This window comes from Salvelinus fontinalis, chromosome 34, assembly GCF_029448725.1.
Source record: "Salvelinus fontinalis isolate EN_2023a chromosome 34, ASM2944872v1, whole genome shotgun sequence".
Taxonomy (NCBI): domain Eukaryota; kingdom Metazoa; phylum Chordata; class Actinopteri; order Salmoniformes; family Salmonidae; genus Salvelinus; species Salvelinus fontinalis.
In genome coordinates, this window is record NC_074698.1 from 2988741 (window position 1) to 2996617 (window position 7877).

Here is a 7877-nt window from a genome sequence, read left to right on the forward strand (position 1 = left end):
AATCCAGCAAGAGGGCAATATTGTATTAATCCTAACTCAGTTGCTGGAGACGAAGGAAAGCCCTCAGGGAATTCACCATGAGGCCATTGGAAACTTTGAAGGCCATGATAGAATAAAACTGAGGATGGATCAACAACACTGTAGTTACTCAAAAAAAACTAACCTAAAAAAAGAATGAAGCCAAAATATGCATCTTGTTTGCAATAAGGCACTGAAGTAAAACTGCAAAAAATGCATCAAAGAAATGAACTTTTCCCTGAATACAAAGCTTTATGTTTGGGGCAAATCCAACACAACACATCCCTGAGTACCACTCTTTATATTTTCAAGCATGGTGGTGGCTGCATCATGTTATGGGTATGCTTGTCATCCGCAGGGACTAGGATGTATTTTAGGATAAAAATAAACGGAATAGAGCTCAGACACTCGGAGATAAATTCACCTTTCAGTAGGACAATAACCTAGAATACAAAGTCAAATACACACTGGAGTTGCTTACCAAGATGATAGTGAATGTTCCTGCAATGTTCCCTCCTCCTGTGATTGCAGCATCCCCTAAAATACTGTCTCTTTCATTGCAGTTCACGCCCTCTGCCTCCTATATAAGCTGAGGTGCACATCTGTTAGGGCAGTTTGGGGAGCGGGAGTGTGCTGGAGTACAAGCTGGCAGGCCAAACTACAAAGGTCTGAGCAGTGGAGCTCTGGCTGGAGCTAGCTCATAGTGGCATCCATCATAGGGTTGCAGGCTATCGTTTGTAGTTCTTCACCCCTCCCTGTGCTCCCCCGTACTTGTGATGATGGTGGCTTCACCATGCAGATTTGTTATGATAATGACAATGTAAGTAAGTTATTGCTTTAAAAGTGACAGTAATGTCATTGTAGTCTTATTTATAATTATCGGAGTAGTTTTTAGATTTTTTTGTAAATTTATGAAGAAAAAATAAATAAATTGTATATACTGTATATATTTATTTATACAATATACACACACACCTTATTTACATAGGTATTCAGACCATTTACTTATGGACTCGAAATTGAGCTCAGGTGTAGCCTGTTTCCATTGATCATCCTTGAGATGTTTGTACAACTTGATTGGAGTCCAACTGTGGTAAATTCAATTGATTGGACATGATTTGGAAAGGCACACACCTGTCTATATAAGGTCCCACAGTTGACCGTGCATGTCGGAGCAAAACCCAAGCCATGAGGTTGAAGGAATTGTCCGTAGAGCTCCAAGACAGGATTGTGTCGAGGCACATATCCGGGAAAAGGTACCAAAACATGTCTGTAGCATTGAAGGTCCCCAAGAACAAAGTGGCCTCCATCATTTTTAAATGGAAGACGTGTGGAATCACCTAGACTCTTCCTGAAGCTAAGTACAGATAGATCCCAGATGAAACCCTGCTCCAGAGTGCTCAGGACCTCAGACTGGGGCGAAGGTACACCTTCCAACTGGAAGGAATACTTTCCGAAGGCACTGTAGCTGTGTGGGAGTCCACCTTGGGGCCCTTCAAACAAAACACAATAATTTCATTGATACAGGCCTGGTTCGGGGCCCCTGGTTTGTCCTGGGTTGGGTTATGCCAAATGCAAACAGCTTGTAAATTGTGATCAGTCCAAATGACACCTGTTCCAATGTGCGGTTTATGGTCTGATCGTCTCTGATTACGTCTTTCTACTCGGCTGGAAATGCTGAGTCACAGGATGCGTCTCAAATGACACCCTATATAGTGTACTTCTTTTGACCAGAGCCCGTAGGTCACTCCTACTTTTGACCAAGGGCTATGGGTGCCATTTGCGACGCAGCCAACATCATTTAGCAGCTGAGTTGTATTTTGTTCATAGCTTTATGACCTTGGCAGCAGAGTCAGAAGTCGTAACGCACACTGCCAGAACCATTTGAGGATGGAAATGGTCAGACCTAAGCGGAGCATTTATTATCAAGCTTCTCTGGCTTTTTTTTTTGCAGTTTAAATAATCTAATGAAGGAATCATAAACACTTTATTGCACGACTGGAAAGCTTTTCTGAAAAGGCTTCTGTGCTGTAGTAAGCCCGTCATAAATGTGGTAAAATGTCAATGTTGTTTCATTAACTTGTTTTCATGCAATGTTTGGTACACTAAACAATCATTGAAATCCTTAGCTATGCGTCAGTCAGATACCCTTGATATTATTAATATGGAAACGAGGGACGGAAATGGATGACTGCTTAAAGTGTGTGTGTGCACGTGTTCTTATCCCTTAGTTTTCTAATGTCATCAGATGTCTTTCAGACAGCCAAGTAAACCAGCTTAAAAGGACACGTTGATCAGCATGCTTTAAAATACTATTTTCACTAGAGGGCGACGTTGCTTCTTTGAAACAGACCAACTCAGTCAAATATACTGTAGTAGTATTCACCAAAACTTGTCCCCGGAGAACTACAGTAAGCAGGCTTTTGCTCCAGCCCAGCACACTTAACTGAACTGATCATCCACTCATCAGGTCCTCTCTCAAAATACAATGTAGTTCATTAATCTGTTCTGTACTTTGATAAAGTGCTCCAGATTTGCTTTGCAAATAAGCTGTGCTAAAAACACGGCGGCATATCCCTATCCTACAGTAAGTCTGCACGTAATTGAAATCACCTTGGTAACATCTGCATCATTTAAAACAGAGCTTCATCGCCCCCACCAACACAAAGCAGTGAGCCTAATCAAACAACTCAGGGTATCCATGATCTTGTTTAAGTGTACATGTCAATTTATAAAGATGACATGAAAAGCCAATTAATTGTACAATGTGTTAATTTTTTCTTATAAGAGAGGGAAATGGAGATTTGGATTCTTCCTGTCTCAGAGAGGCAGGCTGCTGGAAAGAGAAAAGGCAGTGGTCCAGCAGAAAACAAACAATCCTACGGCGCCTCACATACTCACATATTCTGACATTACAGTGAAATAAGAGCTGATGGGGAGAGAAGCTTATGTTGGCAGGCAAGTGGCATGTGATCAAGGCTCCAGGCGCCAAGGTCTCCAGTTTGTCCGGCTCTGGGATGATTAGTGATAGCCAGGAGTGCTCACGTCACATCACAATGACACTGGACCGGAACCTAATTGCTGAATAAATAGTAGTGTCGCTAAGGGGTGTTGTTCAACTGGTCAATTGTTTGATAAAGAGTGATTCCCATGGCTAAATGGTAGACGGTGATCATCAGCAGAAGCCCTAGAGAGGTTTTACAGTGAACTGTGGCAGAATATTAGGGCTTCTATCAGTCACTCCTCTCCATTCAGTTGCTTTAGTTACATGGGGTTGTGATTTTCTTTGATATCTGTAAAATCCCTGATTTGGAACAGAGTGCTCAATAGTTCTTGAATAATACGTCCTTTTTTCACCGTGTTCAAAACACTTACGTTCAATGTGCATGAGCTAAATACGGTCTGAAATTTCCAACCTTATGGCTGCAGGGTGAATATTGGAAAAACTGGAAAATATGCGCACCCTTTCAAACGGCCTCTTAAGAAACTTTTTATTTTACAATATGCATATATTTACTACTGTTGGATAGATAACAGTCTATAGTTTCTAAAAAGGTTTGAATTATTTCTCTAAGTCGAACAGAAATATTTTTACAGACATTTTCCCAGCCGAATTGAGATTTCCAAAATGCGATGTGTCTCTTTAAGACCTTGTCTATAAAAGGTCATTAGACTTAGGACCGTAGAAACACGTCACACGCCTTCATCAGGGTGTCATGCGGAAGTGAGAATTGAAAGCAGTCGAATATCTCGTCCATGGACTGAATACCACACCTTCTTGTGAGACCTGCGCAGTTAAAAAAAAATTCCGGGCGCGAAGCAGAAATTGGTCTCGGCTACTGGAAGAAGGTCGATAACGGTGAATATGATCTCTGACTTCGATATTATTTGATACATGTCACAAAATCATCCTAAAGTATGTTTTTTCAATATACTTTAATTATATTATTGCAATTTATTCTGGACTTTAGATGTGATGCGACGGAAGAATTTTTTGAAGAAAGACAGATTAGCGCCGCACGGCCATTGGGCTTGCTAACCAAAGAGGGAAATAGTTTGTTCTGGAACCCAACTAAAGACTGTACTGGACATTGGACCCCGTTACAACATTCTGATGGAATATCAACAAAGATAAGGACCCAATTTGGGATGCTTTTCCATATATCTGTCGAACTGTTGTATGCTAACTGTGCTAACTGTGCTAAGCTAGCGCTTGACTTATGCTAGTGCTGCCTTATGCTAGCTTATGTTGTTAGCTAATATAACGATATATTGTGTTTTCGCTGTAAAACACTTCAAAAATCGGAAATATTGGCTTTATTCACACGATATCTGTCTTTCATTAGCTATCCACCATATGTTTTTCTGAAATGTTTTATGAGGTGTAATTAGTAGTCGACGTTGGTGTATGTATTTTCTCTGGCTACTCCCGTCTGGATTCAGACTGTAGCTATGTGGTAGCATTTATGGTAGCATCAATGTAAAACTGATTTATAGCTAAAATATGCACTTTTTATGAACAAAACATAGATTTATTGTGTAACATGTTATATGACTGTCATCTGAGGTAGTTTTTTCTGGGTTCTTTAGGTTGGTTTTAGTTTATTTCGGTTGGCTTGTGCATGCTACTTGAATCATAATTCATACATCATAATCATATTCATACGTGTCTGTCCACTTTTGTATTTGGTGGTGAGCTAACATAAATATATGTGGTGTTTTCTCTGTAAAACATTAAAAAAATCGGACATGTTGGCTGGATTGACAAGATGTTTATCTTTCAAATGCTGTATTGGACTTGTTAATGTGTGAAAGTTAAATATTTTTAAAAAATAGATTTTGAATTTCGCGCCCTGCAGCTGTTGTCATTTTCGTTCCGACGTCGGGCTTGCAGCCCAAACAGGTTTTAAATGGACATTTTCAGCATTGGAAGAACCGTTATGTCCGTGTTTGTAAAATGTCATATTCATCATTAAGACAAAAGTAGATACATTTGCACAATTATTCACAAGTATTCCGGTAGCCTTTGTCATGTTACATGTAGTCATTTTCGACAAAGTGCCAAAAAAATGTTTTTACGTTTTCCTCTATGGTCAAAGATACTAACCCTAACACATCCCATTAACCAACCACAATGTGCTCGCTGAGATACATTGGCCCTTTGGAGCCACTTTACGGTGATACTTGGAATCCTCCCTGAAGCTTCATATCACCATGAAGAGTCCAAGTTGAAATACAGTATATGACACATACTCCTTGTCTCACCGTGTTGGACGGACATTCTGAAATGATGGAATATTTAGCTAGACTCTCTCCTCGTAGTATACTGTACCTGCTGTCACGGCCCCTCTGCATTGCAGGGGCGGTTCCTCCTGCAGGCAGAGGAGGGTCGTTAGTGATTGGAGCCACCTGGGCTCAGGGTATAAAACTGCTTCACTAATCACCTCTCTCTCTGCTCCTCCAGGTATGATCCGGTTTTGTTTGTTCCTTTGTAGTTTTGCATAGTTTTCACTCAGTTATATTCACACACACAGATTCATGCATCCATGCACTTTACATACACCTTACATTATGATACATCCACACCTCATTCCTTTTTCTTAGTTTAAAGTTAGTTTGGTTTATAATAAAGAACATTTTTAATTGGCCTATACCTGTTGTTCGTGTCCCCTCAATTTTGTCACAGGCTATGAGCCCTCCTGTGACACTGCTGAGTTCCAGGTATGTACTGTATGCATACTATGCAATGACACTCCACTCACAGAAATAATGTGTTTTCATTATTATTTCAAGATTGGGGAACCAAAAAATGTAGCAGGGACTCAATAAACCGCTCAGCTGGTCTCCAGATTGTTTATACTGGAGAGAGACTTATCTTCACCCTGTCCGTACAGGAGAATAGGTTAGTGTTGGACACCGGACACAGAGGATACTCCAGACCAGTCTTCTAGACCATTATTCATGTCACGACTTCTGCCGAAGTCGTTGCCTCTCCTTGTCCGGGCGGTGTTCGGCGGTCGACTTCACCGGTCTTCTAGCCATCATCGATCCATTTTTCATTTTCCATTGGTTTTGTCTTGTCTTCCCACACACCTGTTGTCAATCCCATTCATTACCTGTTGTGTATTTAACCCTCTGTTTCCCTTCATGTGTTTGTCAGAGATTGTTCGTTGTCAAGTGTTGTGTTGATTGTGTATAGGTGTGCGATGGGTCTTCGTACCCAGATTTGTATTATATTTTTTCCGTGAGTGTTATGGAGCAGATTACTGGGACTTTAATTAAAGTACTCCATTCTACACTCTATTTGACTCTCCTGCGCCTGACTTCCTCTGCCACTTATACACGCCATTGTGACAGAATCTCTGACCATAAAAAATGAAGTCAGCAGGAGGAGGCACTTCGCTAATGGAGGTTGAGGAACGCGTCCTGGAACACGCGGCGGAGATTGACAGTCTGTGCGCTGCCATGGATCGCATTGTCCAGAGTATGGACCGCTGGGAGAGACAGGGAGCTTGTCCAGTACCTCCACCACCACCTGGAATTCCTTCGAACGTTTTTTATCCTCCGGAACAGAACAGGATCCAGTTATCCCTACCCACGGGATACAATGGAGATACTGCCAGCTGCCAGGGTTTTCTCCTAAAACTGAACTTGTATCTGGCCACGGTCTCTCCAGTACCATCAGACCGTGAGAAAAGCTTCGCCCTCGTCTCCTGCCTTACCGGGAAAGCCCTGGAGTGGGTCAACGCTGTGTGTGGAGAGGGTAAGGCGTTGGACCATTTTGAGGAGCTCATCTGCCATTTCCGGAAGGTATTCGACCACCCATCCGAAGGCAGAGCAGCAGGTGAGCTCCTCTATCATCTGAGGCAGGGGAAGAGGAGTGCTCAGGAGTTCGCGTTGGAGTTTAGGACTTTGGCTGCCGGCGCTGGATGGAGCGACAGGGCCCTGATCGACCACTACCGTTGTAGTCTACGCGAGGACGTCCGTCGGGAGCTGGCCTGTAGAGACACCACCCTCAACTTCGACCAACTGGTGGATATGTCCATCAGGCTGGACAACATGCTGGCTACTCGGGGACGTCTAGATCGGGGTCTGGTTGTTCCATCCTCCCGCACTCTCTCTCCCGAACCTATGGAATTGGGAGGGATGGTGCGCAGGGAGACCGGAGGGGGTACCCGCTCGAGCACCATCTATGATCGCAGAGATCACACTGCTGATCGGTGCCGGGTTGGTTCCTCTGGGAATAGAGAAGGCAGGCAGGGCACTCTGGCATCACCCCAGGTGAGTAGGCACCATACTCATCCAGAGCCCTCTGCTGCACTTATGTTTGTCTCTGTCACCTTTCCGGATTTTTCCCTGCATTCCCAGTATAAGGCGCTAGTAGATTCAGGCGCGGCTGGGAATTTCATTAATAAAAATTTTGCTCATAGTTTAGGGATTCCTGTTGTTTCTGTGGATATGCCTTTCCCTATTCATGCCTTAGATAGTCGACCAATAGGGTCAGGGTTTATCAGGGAGGTCACCGCACCTTTGTCTATGATAACGCAGGGGGGTCACAAGGAGAAGATTAGTCTTTTCCTTATTGATTCCCCTGCGTATTCTGTGGTGTTAGGCCTACCCTGGTTAACTACTCATAACCCCACTGTTTCTTGGCCACAGAGGTCTCTCACGGGGTGGTCGCGAGAGCGCTCAGGTAGGTGTGTAGGGGTTTCCGTTGGTGCTACTACGGTGGAAAGTCCAGACCAGGTTTCCACCGTGCGCATTCCCTCAGAATATGCCGATTTGGCACTCGCCTTCTGTAAAAAGAAGGCGACTCAATTACCACCCCATCGACAGGGGGATTGTGCGATAGATCTCCT